We start from the raw sequence: 14,044 nt of genomic DNA, 5'->3' as shown, positions 1-14,044 counted from the left end.
TATCACTGCTTTTTGTTTTTCATATATTATATAAGGCTGTAATTATCTGTGACAAGGGCCTTCCTTTCTAAGAGATACTTGTATAGAAAGCACCTGGATTACTTGTGCTCTGGGTGATTTTGAAGTAGAGAAAGAAGGTTAAAGGGCCTGAAGATTCCCCATAGCTCTACCCAGTCATCTGGCATTGGGAAAATTTGCCCAGGGTATTTTCTAGAGCTTGGTTTTCTCTACGTTGTGGTTAGACCTGTTGCAGCACTTCTTGCCTTTCCGTGAGATGCTATAAGACTAGCTACTCAAAAGGGAATGTTGACGTTAGAATTCCAGAGCTTGCATAAAAAGCACCTGAGGTTTGGATAGGTGTCAGGATAACCATTATTCTCACTGGTTCCTACAGAGGATAAGTGATTTTGCAATTGGGAGAAACATGGGTTGCCTTTAGCTCTCTATATCAGCAGTGCAGCTCAGAGGGAAGCATCGATAACTGCAGGCATTTCAAAGAAGCATGAGGCACAGTCTTCAAAATACCACTGAAGCATTTCTACAAGACTTATCTGTCTTAGAAGAAACAGAGCAAGGTTGAATGTACAACAGATAACTGCCTATTGTTAAGCAAACTTTGTGCTCAGTGCTTAATGCATGTTACCTTCCTTACTTCCCAGCAATCTTAGACAGGTGTTATAGCCCCATTTTGCACAGGAGGGAACTGAGACCCAGAGAGATTGAGTGTTGTATCCAAGTTTTCTCAATAAGAGTTGGAATGCTTTATTCCAATACTCTTCACTCTATTCTATACACTGCTACGTGCAAATGGTCCTTTCCCTTGGAATCCAGTATACAGTGGCTCCTAGAGAAACCTGTCCCAAATGTTAGACTCTGAGGGGCGGAGACCTGAGAGCAAAACAGAATCTTAAAGTTGGATTTACTCCAAACCCTCCCAAACCTTTTTTCCATTTTCATAAATGTGGAAAATGAAGCCTAATGAGATATAATTCTGTTTTTAAACAATACTTCCACAGTGTTCAAACATAACTATTTGGGGTTAAACTGTGTCTCCCCAAATTCATATATTGCAGTCCTTATCCCCAGGACTTCAGGGTATGACTATATTTGGAGACTAAAGTCTTTAAAAAGTTAATTAAGTTAAAATGGATCACTAAGGTGGGCCCTAATCCAGTAAGTCTTGTGTCCTGTAAAGTGGAAATTTGGACACAGACATACAAAGGAAAAAACACGTGAAGATACAGAGACATGACAGCCACCTGCAAATCAGAAGAAGCCAATCCTACTGACAACTTGGTCTGTCCTCCTAGACTTCAGAAAAAAACATTTCTGCTTAAGCCACTCAGTTAAGGACTTTGTTATGGAGGCTCTAGCAGATTAATACAATGACTGTTTCCACTCCTACTTTGGTCTTAAAGTCATTCTGTAAAGGAAATTGGTATCACAGTTATTGTCAATTTGCTATAGAAGTTGTGACCTGGAAAGAAAGGAAAGAAAGAAGTACATGGGAATCCCCCCAACCAAAAAAAACCATTTTCATTAGTTTTATAAAATGAAAATATTCTATGGTGTCAAAGAACAGACCTACACTCCAAATGTAATTCTCTCTCCTTTCAGAGCTAAGTAAAATACCTATTGAGAGAATAACGGTATATTAAAGAATGCTTTCTTATTTATCTCACCTCCTCTCATTATATAGACGAATAGATAGAGGCTCAAAAAGAACTGTATCTTATTGCACTAGAATATCTTCCTTCCTGCCTTGAAATTGAAGGGATTAGAAATCAAAAGTAATCGGTGTACTCAGCGACAGCGAGCTCCTAAACACTTAGCTATAAACAGAACTCAGAATGCTCTTAATGTTTTCTTTATTTAGAAACACTACAAGCAAAATGTTATTTTTTGTATCACAATAAAAATCTATTCCCAATTCATAAAAAGCACAAGATTTTGATAGAACCCCTCAAGATGTAACTATTTTTTTTTAATAATGCCTTAAACTTCTTTTGCAAATTCTTCTCTGTTTCGCCCAGTAGGTGGCACCACTTCTACCGTGAGTTTGGGAAGAGAACTCTGGAAAGGCTGTAATGCTGGTTGGTATAGAACAGAGGTTCTGAAATGCTGGTCTTCAAACCAACATCACCTGTGAACCTTTAGAATCGGCGATTCTTGGTTTCCCTCTGTTCTGAATCAGAACCTCTAGAGGTGGGGGCTAGCAATCTGTGTTTTAACAAGTCACTCAGATGATTCTGTAGCATGCTAAAATGTTGTTCATAAATGTCAAAATTGCATGAAAAACAAACAGGTTTGAACATTGGGGTAATGTATAACTGAACATCACAAATGTTATTTCCTAATGACTGCATTGCTCTTTTTAAAAATTTGATAGCATGGGCAAACCTCATTAGTACCATCGCTGTTGCTTTCATTATTAATCACCTGCTATGGGCCTCATCCTTTCCTGAATCATCTTATTTAATCTTCACAACTACTCTGCATGGCTAGTGCTCTTTTCTTTTATAGATAAGAAAACAGAGGCTCTCATGTCAGGACTGCCTCCAATTACCAGTCTAGGAAATGAAAAGCCAGGACTCAAAGTCAGTTTGGTCTTGACATCAAAGTCTATACTTTTCTTTATGCCCAGATAGATTTGCCAGACTTAGCAAACAAAAAATATAGGATGCCCAGGAGAAAGGCAGAGCAAGATGGAGACATAAGACTTGAGCAATAATCCCCGCCTCACCTACCACCCCACCCCCTGCAGAAACTATGTGATAGTTCAGACATGTTGAAAAAAAAATATTTGATATTTATTGAAATTTGATTTGTTTACATCTCCTAGATTTAATCTGGCAACCCTATCCTATTGCCTCCATCTGTTTGCATTTTCATTAGTTAAAGAAAAGGAGGCAGGAAAAGGGGTTTCCCTGAGGACATTTAGGAGTAAACCTTAGCTTGTGCCTCACTCGATAAGCTGCATTGTAAAACTATCTTCAGGTGATTTATATGTAATTACTATTCTGAAAGCAATGGGCTACAATGCTCACAGTCCAGAATGACTTAGTCCAGCAATAGGTACCACATTCAGTGCCCTTTCCAGCCCTGAGATTCTGGGACTCGAGGAGGAAAGATAATAATAAGATTAACAGCTTCCTTTTTCTTTTCTTTCTCTCTGATTTGAAATACATAAATCTGCATGAAGTAAAGAAAAATATTAAAAATCATAAATATGTTGCTTATAGCCTCATGATTCTCATGAGGTTGTGAGGGTAAGAATAGAGTTGAACAGAATTTTATAATGAGTAAAGTATCACAAATGCCTTCATTCCAGTATCAGCTTTCAAATCTCTTGTTCAGATCACCAACAAGATATTCAAGCAGAAACAGTACTACTCATTTACAAGTAAGAATACATTTTTCTCCATAACATTAACTGTGAGATACAGAGGGAGAAAAATAGTTTTCCAAATGATACATGTACTTCTTCATTCAGTGCTTATTGAACACCTGGGAAGGGTCAAAGGCCTACTCCCATTGTTACCAAACTATATAATTCACATGGGATGTTAAAGTATCTATTGATGCAAAACTTCAAATGATCTGTACAAGGAACTGACTTCAAGGCTACTGGGTTAAAAAAAAAATGCCATCCAACAGCTCCTCTGACTATACCTACGAAAATCATTACAACTCACATAAATGTATGAATTGGTCCATTTAGCAAATGTGTATTAATTTCCTATTATGTGCTTCCTATTATGTGCCAGGCTTTGAAAGATGCCTTACATGGAAGAAAAACAAAAGGAAACAGGGAATTATTCAGCCATATGCAACAATTCAGAGGAACAGGAGCCATAAGACTGTCTGGGTCAGAACCTTGAAATGGAGACAGTTCGTGGAGGTGTGTGTGCTGTGTGATAAGTAATTGTCTCTAAAGCCAGGAAATCAGGCTGGGGGATTTGATCAGAAAATCTCCACTCTGGGACTCAATGTTCTGCATCTAGCCAAATTTTTTAAATGAAATGTATTTCATCTGTCTAGTTTTAAATAAGTCTTTTGAGTTACTCCTCTCTAATAAATACTCATAGGCATTTTTTCTTTATTTTTGATCTCTGACATTAGTTTACACATGACTTAGAAAAAAAGTACTCCATTAATTATTATCTTGAAAAACTTAAACATCTGGGAATTTCCAAGTCATTAATAATATTAAGCAAAGATAGACCTACCTCTTTTTATATTCAGCCCACCGAGATTCACAATATGAAAAGATTTTTGGTACTTATTTGATTTCAAATCCCTAGGTGCAATTTTTTTTTCATAAATGCCTATAAATAGTGTAACATTAGGCCCTGAACAAATGTATGTTGCTTTTTTTTTTTCTTTCTTCAGTTTGGGTTTGTTTCTCACTAAATCCACAGGGTTATTAAAATGTGTACTTATTCCCTTAAAACGAATCCAAGCTCACGCACTTGAATAAGAACTCCTCTGGGACCTCCTCTTTCCTTGGTTTGGTGGAAAGCAGGGACAGGGCATTGAGGCAACATGTGTATCTGCTAGGAGCAATATAGTAGCTCTAGTTTATGCCAAGTCATGGGGGACCTTTGTAGTCCCGCTGTGTTGCATTACCCACACTTTGCAATACTCCTGGAGCCTTCTGCTTCTTAGCCATTGAACTGAAGGATTCAAGGCTATCGTAAAAAGCACAGGGACTTGGAACAAATCACACCATCTGACTGTTTTTCTTCCACCAGGTGATTAACCACTGCAGTTCCCCACTCTGGCCTGAGCTCTGGATTTCAAGATTCAGATTTCAAGGATGTGGGCATAACAAACAGCCTTGGAAGGTAGAGATAGTCTCATGTCCCTTTCTAGAGCAGAGAGCAGATTTATTTTCTGACGAGGATAATGCAGATAATGTCTTCCCAAAGGTCAATGGCTGGGCATGTTTTCTAGCTGGAGCCTTCTGAGAAACTTAGGCAACGCAAAGACATACCCCCCGCCAATCCTGCTCCTTGCCATCAAGTTGTTACCAATCTTGGAGATCAGGAACAAGTCCTTGTTTCCCAGTGTTGAAGATTAAATACCCAAGAAACTCCAAGTCAAGCACAAAAAGCAAGTTTTATTTAAGTGATAGAGACATTCTTCCAAGAGAAGGGAACTTCAAAGCTGAAAAGCCTGCAGGGGAGTGGGGTGCATATTGCTCTTTTATACACCCCAGAATCCCCTCTTTAATTATTGTCCCCTCTTTCTTCCCTGTATATGTGACCAAGTGCAGGGACTAGGAGGTTAACTGTTAGTAACCCAGAGTGCCCAGGAGCATGATGGTGGAGGTTAACAAGCCATTGGTCTCATTTGGTAATCAGTCCTCACCCTCTCTCCCTCCCCATCATTCATAACCCATGCTGACTGTCTGACCTCACACTTGCCTCAGTTTGCTGAAGAATGTAACATATCCTGTCCACTTAGGCCAGGCAGGGCTGCAGGCAGATTTCTTTTTGGCAAAGCAAGCTTGTGGGGGATCAGTACAGTGGATTCATTTTATAGACTTATTTTCTTAACCTCATGTTCCCACCTTTCTTACCTATCTGTCCCCTTACAAAATCAGAAGGATTTCAGGCACATCACTCCGAGTAACAGGAATGAGTGTAATGGAGGGATAGTAAAAGGAAAAAGTGACACTCTCAAGGGAGACAGTAGGTCCTTTCAGAGAGGACAGGGACAATATGCCTCTCCAGCACTCCAGTTTTACTGGGGATTCCAGAGAAGTTTGCAGAGAGTCCCTCCTGGGGTTCACCTCTTGACTTTTGACTGACAGCAGGGTGACATCGGACTTTCAAGTACCCTCTGCCATGGCAACTCTAGGTCACCTTGGCCCATGCTGACCAGTTCTTACAGATTTTATGGTTAAGAGGAACTATCCTTATCTCCAGAGTTTCAGGATCTAGTCACAAAAGTCTCCCGGATTTCTCCCATGGACATTTATTCCAGGTCTGCCTTTCTCCTGCAGATAACAGGTAGTTGGCTAAGGAATGTGACAGATCCTGTCCACTTAGGCCAAGCAAGGCTGCAGGTAAATTGCTTCTTGGAAAAGAAAGTATGTGGGGATCAGCACAGTGGGCCCATGTTGTGGAATTTTTCTCTTAACCTCATGTCCCCACCGTCCTCATCTGTGGTGCCCTAACACTATGGGTTTTCCCAAGCTCATTTCTCTTTACAGCTCATGGACCTGCCTCTGCACTGGCCCTAGGGACCCTGGGAGGGGATGTGGGGAACAAATGTAAACGTGAAGCTCTTGCTGACGGTTGAGCTGGGTAATAAATTGTCTAAATCCAGGGGGGCTCCTAGTGTGCTTCCCAACCAAATCAACAGAATTGTGGAGAACTTACCAAATAGCTCTCTGCAGCTGCTTAGAGGCAGCTTGAAGCACCACCTGCTCCTGCATCCCCATCCATCCTCCACTTCTCTGTCCTGTTCTGAGCCTGACATCTAATATCTGAACTACACACCTGGGTTTCCTTTCATCTGACTTTTTGATCACAGCTGACCTGTGAGAGGTGCCGGGGAAGGTGAGAGAGTAGGAGGAGAGGTAGGTGGGGGCAGGTATTTCCCTGCGCCTTCCCTGCCTCTGTGGCTACAGCTTCTGTCAGCAGAACCTCTCTCATCACTCAGGTCACCTGGGGCTTTTCTCTTGCTGCTCAGGCCTACTGAGGAAAATGGTGCGTTGCTCGTGCTAGACCTTGAGTATGCTGCTATGTCTTACGGAGTCCTGACAGTAAACAGATTTCTATATACAGATTTCAAGAAGCTATCTACAGTTCATCTCATTTGAATGTGGCACATTGTTTCAAAAAGTAATTTAAGGCAGTTTCGGGGGTGTATGAAACACAGGTTATACACATATACACACAAGACTGCCTTCAAAATCTTAGATTACCTCTCATCCTTGCCTTACGGCGTCACTGCAGCCACTGTGGACTCAGCAGCACAGGGACCTCCATCAGGCAGGGATGCTTGCCTTGATTTCCAGTACTCCAGGGGCGGCTTTGACTGGATTATGTTACAAATGCCTTTCACCTGCTTCTGGCTGTTATTTTGCTGCCTGTGGAAGTTCCGTGAAGGAGGCAGCTGGTGGACACTCTAAAGATGCCCTCTTTGCCATTCGCGGCTCACTACACATCTTCTGGCAGATAGTTACGGTTCCCAATGTGCAAATAATGCTTTGAACTTGGTTGAGTTAAATAAATGTATAATAAAGTAAATAAGGGCCACAACATAAAACCATTCCACATAAAATTAGGTCACTCGGGAAAACTTCAAAGAAACTCAGAACCATAGTTTCTAGTTGGAAGGGATATTTTAAAACCTCTAATAAAACTTTCATTTGACAGTTCATTAGATTCTAGACATATTAATATTGCATAAATTCATTTTATTCCCTATCAAAAAAAAATAAGTTCATTATCCTTTTTTAATATGTTTCCTATAGCTCACCAGGAAAGAAGCTATAAGAACAGTTGTAAAGGTACAAACTGGTAGGAAAGCATTTTATCCCAATATCACATGTAAGGAGAATCTTAAGTAATTAGTTTCCTTTTGTTATTATAACAATGAGGTTCCCAAACCTCTCCAGGTTGCAGGGACCAAGCAATGCCATGTTATCAGATTATCTCCACGCACTACATTACTACACACTTCTCATAGTGGCGGCATAGCTCCAATTCTGTGTGGCATGGATGCAAAAGAGCAGGTTATGAATAGCAAGTCTTTAGAGAGCATCCATTTTACTTGAAGATAGTAAAAGTGAATAAATTTAGGTGATTCCAAGAGCCATCTTCTTTAACCACAAATAAGGAGGAAAAGAGAGATGATCAGGAAGAGCAAGTGCCCCAGGAAACAGTCCACTTCCTGTATTTTCCTCAGGTGAATATCTAAGTCTGTTCCTATGGCTATAACAAAATATCATCATGAGTAACTTATAAAGAACAAGAGCATTTCTCACAGTCGTGGAGTCTGAGAACTCCAAGATCAAGGGTGTGAGTGTCTTCCGGCTTCTACTTACTTAGGGTCAGTAGACCCTACTTCAGCATTAAGTGTGGAGGCCATATTAAGATAGCACAATCACCAACAAAAAGTACAAAAATTGAAAAACGTGGCTCTGAGTAGACTGTGGAAAGGACACTTGTTTACAGCATGAGCTGGAACATGAAGATAGAACATCACCTTGTTCAAGCTCAGCCATGTGTGTTAGATGACAAATTTTTGCTTAATCTGACCATGTCTGTTGTTAAGAAATACATTTGGAATGGAAAAATGTTGGTTCAGAGCACTCAAAATGGAGTCAGAGGTGGTGAACTGATGGGATCTCAGGCACCTAACACCCCAACTTCCTACCAGACATGTATACACGAGGACATAGGCTGACTTCCTGGAACACCCAAATTACCATTTTCTGCAACGGTATTTGCTGTTTTCTGAAAAACTGTTGAACTGAAACATTTCTCTCTCCTTCTGAGAAACTGCCCAGAGACTGCTAACCACTAACAGAACCACTTAGCCTTTGCCAGCACCAATCCAATATCCTGACAATAACTGATGTAATTTCCTTCCCTTTTTGGTGTGTAGGGGAGGGTGTTAAGCTTTAACTATGGCCTTCATTTTGTGAAACATCAGAGTATAAACTCAAAACCACTTGAGTCTATTGCTCCTTGGATCACAATCTTTAAGAGTTCTAAAGAAATATCTTTCATTTTTTTGGTCTAATAATATTAATAGTGACAAAGGAGGAATTTAGAACTGATACTTGTGCTTTGTCTTAAGAGATGGACAGATCTTAGGAAGAGGCTGAACAATGCAAACCCAGGCTTAGAAATGAGAAAAAATTGGGGTACCCTGCAAGCTACGTGCATATTAGCCTTATAAATTGTAAGGATTAAGCTAAAATTGAGGGAAAACAGAAAAGAAGGTTAATGCCCAAGTTGCCACCTTGAAATGTCTGCGTTAGCCATATGGACCAGCTTTTATCTCTATAAATGTCTGCCAGCTCTGGGGCTGGAAAGGAGCCATAATCAATAATATCCAGATTCTCAATTGACCAAGCAACCATGAGCCACCATCTGGGGATTCCCATCTCCATTGAATCAATAGTTATTTTAGTACTTGTTATACATCTAAGCACAGTAATAAGTGATCCTATCAGAATCATATGCAATTTTGACTCAAATTAGGTAGTCATTATGAACCAAGGTCAATGCATCCACTGGCCAATTTCCACCACTGGTGTCCCTTCCAAGAACTGGGTTTTGGTTCTCTTCCAGGAAGTTTGAATCCAAAAAGCATCTAGATCAATGTGATTCAGAGTACAGCCTGGGCTCTATACTGATATGAACCCAGACAAAGAATGGCTTATGGATAATGTAGCCTCTCCATAATCAGCATCAATAGCCCTCCCAGCTTCCCCCAAATAAACATACAAATACATGTAAAAACAATGCTTATTACATGGATGAAACTTCAAGACCGGTGTCTAGTTGGGCACAGTAGTCATACCTGTAATCCCAGTTACTCAGGAAACTGAGGCAGGAGAATTGCCAAGTTCAAGGTTAGCCTCAGCAACTTAGCAATACCCTGTCTCAAAACAGAAAATTAAAAGAGCTGGGGATATAGCTCAGTGGTAGGACATCCCTGAGAAAAAGTGTCACTGTCACTACCTCCCTCACAGCCAGATCATTGTTTCTAAACTTCTCTCCATAGAAATGTTGCTTGAGTAGAATTTCTCTTATTTTCTTTCAATAAGGAGCTCTGTGGAGGGGAGAAATGGTCTCAGCAATTAGAACAAAGGGAATAAAAAAGATATTTTGTTTCTGCTAGCAAAAATTTTATACAAACTTGATGGGTAAGTTTGTTTTCTAATATATAATGAGTCCATAATACAAGGCCTGTGCTTTGAAGGGTCCTACACTTAGTTAAATGCTCTATGGCTTCTATATTGAAAGTCTTAATGATTTTGCAACAAAGGGTTCCACGTCTTCATTTAGCACTAAGCCCAGCATATTATGTCACTGCTTGTGCCCATGAGTGGTTTGGGAGTCCTCAAATGGGTAGTCATTGAGTCACAACTGGTCAGGAAATGAAAGTGAAGAAGAAAGATTTATTCCAGGATTTGAATAATATTTGGGAGTAGGAAAACTTTTATGCAAAAAGAAAAAGAGCTTTAAAATTCCGTATTAATGTTTTTGCTAGGTAAATAGTAAAAACAAATAAATCATAATGAATTGAAATCAAATTCTGAAATAATCTCCCAAGAAAAGGTTCCAAAAAATTAAATTCATCTGATTTTTGCTTTGCCTTTTTTTTTTTCAACTTAAATAGCCAGTAAGTTTCCCTTAATATGTATTGTTTGTTCAGCCTTCAAAAAGGATTTAGGACTGTTCATAGATCAGGATAAACTGACCATTATCAGAGAATTCCACAAGGTGTCAGCCTTGGGCTAAAATAATAAATCCAACACTAGGAGACAGATTTAATTTTTAAAGATGACGATTTCAAGCCTCCATTTTGAATTCTGTTCCGGAATCTATGGTAATATAGAGACCCCCTATTTGTTGTGTGTCTAGCATGGTGTTAGGCACGTAATATACATTATTAATCCTTAATCTATCTTTAATCATGAGATATGATATACATGTTTTTGTCCCTCCAAAATTCATAAGATAAAGTCTTAACTCTCAACATGATGATATTAGGAGGTAAGATCCTTGGGTGGTGATTAGGTCATTGGGACAGAGCCATCATGAATGGCATTGGTGCCTTATAAAAAAGACCCAAGAGAAACCCCTCATTGCTTCTGCCAGGGAAAGTCAGGGTGATAATGGGGCCAATCTATAAGGAAGGCAATAGTCAGCAGACACTGAATCTGTTATCATGCTAATCTTGGATTTCCAGCCTACAGACTATAAGAAATAAATTCCTGTTGTTTAGAAACCACCTAGTATATGGCATTTTGTTACAGCAACTCAAATGACTAAGACACTCGATAGTGAATTTAATTCCCTCTTTTAAAATGATTAAAAAAAAAAAAAAGAAACCTAACATTCATAGAAGTTTAATCAATTTCTCAAGACATACCAATAGTAAGTTCCAGAGTCAGTATTCCAAAAGAGAATTATCTGAACTCAAATCCTATGCAATTTCTGGTATATTATACTCATCAAGTCAACAAAATAGACAAAGGAGTGGACACCCAACAACTCTTGGATCTCTCTCCTGTGCAGGTCTATTCCCCACCAGCTTAGGGCTCTGAAGTGCCATTCTGGGTTCAGTAAGCATTGGCCTAGCTGCTGCCCTCGCCTGTTTGTAGATACAGGGCCACCCCAGTGATATCCAAACCATGACAAAGGACATTGCAATAAAATATCATTGGTTATGGTCATTATCTATTATTATTTCTATCTAACATTGCATTAGTTTTAGTTTCAAAAGTGACATATGGAATAAATCATGGACGTTAATACTACTATAGCCTCCAGATGTTCCTGGCTGGGAAACCTCCAGGGATTTCTACTGTCAGAAGCTTTCTCTATTAGTTTCTTGACCAGAACTCAACCCTCTCTCCTCTGAAGCTTTGGGGAAATTCTTGCTTTATACAGGTGATTCAACTGAAACCTCACCTTACTGGTTTTTCTGGTCAATGTTATAGTGAAGCTTTACACAAATCTCTTTGTCCAGGCTCTTATCATTGGGATCCAATGCCTTCTGGCATTGCACCTGAATCCCTGACTAAGGTAGATGTTAACTAGCATAAGGATTACTATATCAGGCTCTGAGTCTGAAATTGTGGTAGTCAGTTTTACAATAATCAACCCCATTCCGGTTTGCTTGGAACTGTCCTGGTTTTAGCACTGCAAATCCATTTAGCCAGGAAATTTCTCTATCATAGTCAAACTGAGCTGGTAGGCCACCGTCATTTGCACCCTAACTATGCAACCTTGAACATATCACCTAATGTCTCAATGCCTAATATGGAAAGTAAGAAAAACGCTAATATTCACCTTACCAGGTCATTGCAAAGACTAAATGAAGTATGTATATAGTGCTTAGCAAAGGATAATACATTTTAGCTGATAATATCACTGCTCTTGATGCCTTAGTATTCACTCAGCCCATAATACTTCCAGAGTTTCTACAACCAGAGGGCTGCCCGGCTCTTGCCAGACCCTTCCAAGGAAGAAAAGCTCTGCCCCAGAGCCTGAAACCCAAGTCAAGGCCCTTCCCAGCCTCTTTTTCCACATTGCTTGTTTCTACACTATCAGCCATCCTATTAAGAAGGTTCTTTCTGACAACTCTTTGTTTTTAAGCATCAGTAACCATTCTGACAGCTCACACCCCCCAAGGCCTCAATGACCATGTCTCCTTCAGAGTGAGTCAGGGATCACAAGAGACAGGAAGGAGAAGTTTAAACCTGGTGGTGCCTACAATCTGAGTATGCCTGAAAATGCACATTTTGATTCTTTTCACTGCTATAAATATCATGAATCTAGCCTTGAGAATAATTTTGTTGATTTGGCCAATAATTCTTAATCCAACTGCATCTAATGTCCTGTGTAATTAATGATCATTTTGCAGCCAAGCATTTAATGGCTGTCATGTTTGACTACACTTTGACACATATATCTTCATCATTATTGCAAATATTGCATTTTGCTACTTTATGCAAACCCTATGCATAATTATATTCTGATATTTCTTAGCAACAAGAAAAGGAAAACATGGCTAGCAATGACACTTGCTCTGTTTTCTTTTACCATCTTATGTACACATTTGTTAGTGTTCAAACACACTAAAAAGGTATGTACATATTGCCTCACTTAGGCAAATCTGCCAAGACTTTCTGGTTATATGTTGTCTACTACTCAAAAAATCATAACCAAGTGTCCAAAACAGAAAAGTGTATGCTTTATTTCTACCTTCTAAAAAGATTCTCAGGATTTGTGTTTATTTTGATAGTGTGTCCTCTGTCACTCAATTTTTAGACTTTGTCATTTTAAGTAAAATCAATACCTTGGGACAGTAATACTTATATTTTGTCCTTTATATCATGATCTAAAATGTCTTTCTTAACAACTAAGCGTCTGATTTGCAGAGGGGAACCAGATTGGACATTTTTCATGCAGACTTTTGTGTGGCTCAAGTCCGCCTTTTGCATAAGACTTAGTGGAGTCTCATGTCATCATGCAGTAGACCTCATTCTCCCCACTTCAATCTGATCTCTCACCCATCTAGCATATAAAATGGCTCCCCCCAAAAGCAGCAGTCCAATCCCTCTGACTCTGGAGGAAAGACTCACCCATCTACAGAAATAGCTCACTGCCCAGGCCCAGTACATAGGAGCACCCAGGGGTGGAGCCTTAGTTCATCTAGCGTCTGTCTTCTTGATCTGTATGCTCTGACTCAAAAGAAAGTCTAAAAGAGTAATATATCCCAACAGATGATCTCCCTTTTTCTTAACTTACAGGTTTGGGGCTCAAGACTCAGTGATTTAAATTAAGTGGACCTGAGCTTTATAACTTGCTCATGTGGTGAGGAAAGTCTGTAATACAAGGCTCTTGCTTCTGGAAGAGTCAGTCAGGCTTGCATAGTAAGGATAAAATGGCAAGAGCTTGAGGGTGGGGAGAGAGAAGATCTTCAAGGCACTTTCCTTTGACATGTTCCAAATCAACCGTGTCAGCCTTACTTGGCCATCACGTTTGCCAGTATACTGTCAGGAGCACCAGAGGCAACGGAGAGTTTCCAACTAATGAGAATGTAGTCGGATCCTAAATCAATCAGTTAACCAATTAAAGACTTCTCAGTCTTTCAAAGGTGACTGTATCACATCTTGTCAATGCATATTTTCCTTGTGAATATCTGTTCTTCAGATATTCTGAGACATGAATATTCATGGGACATAAAATCCTACACCCTTAGGATATCAGAGCCAAGGACATTAGATAATCATCTAGTTTAGCTCTCTCGTTTTACAGATGAGAGAATGGTCCAAATTGTG

Source organism: Callospermophilus lateralis, chromosome 10 (genome assembly GCF_048772815.1).
Source record: "Callospermophilus lateralis isolate mCalLat2 chromosome 10, mCalLat2.hap1, whole genome shotgun sequence".
NCBI lineage: Eukaryota > Metazoa > Chordata > Mammalia > Rodentia > Sciuridae > Callospermophilus > Callospermophilus lateralis.
The sequence above is the reverse complement of the archived record's forward strand: the minus strand, read 5'-3'. Positions refer to the sequence as shown.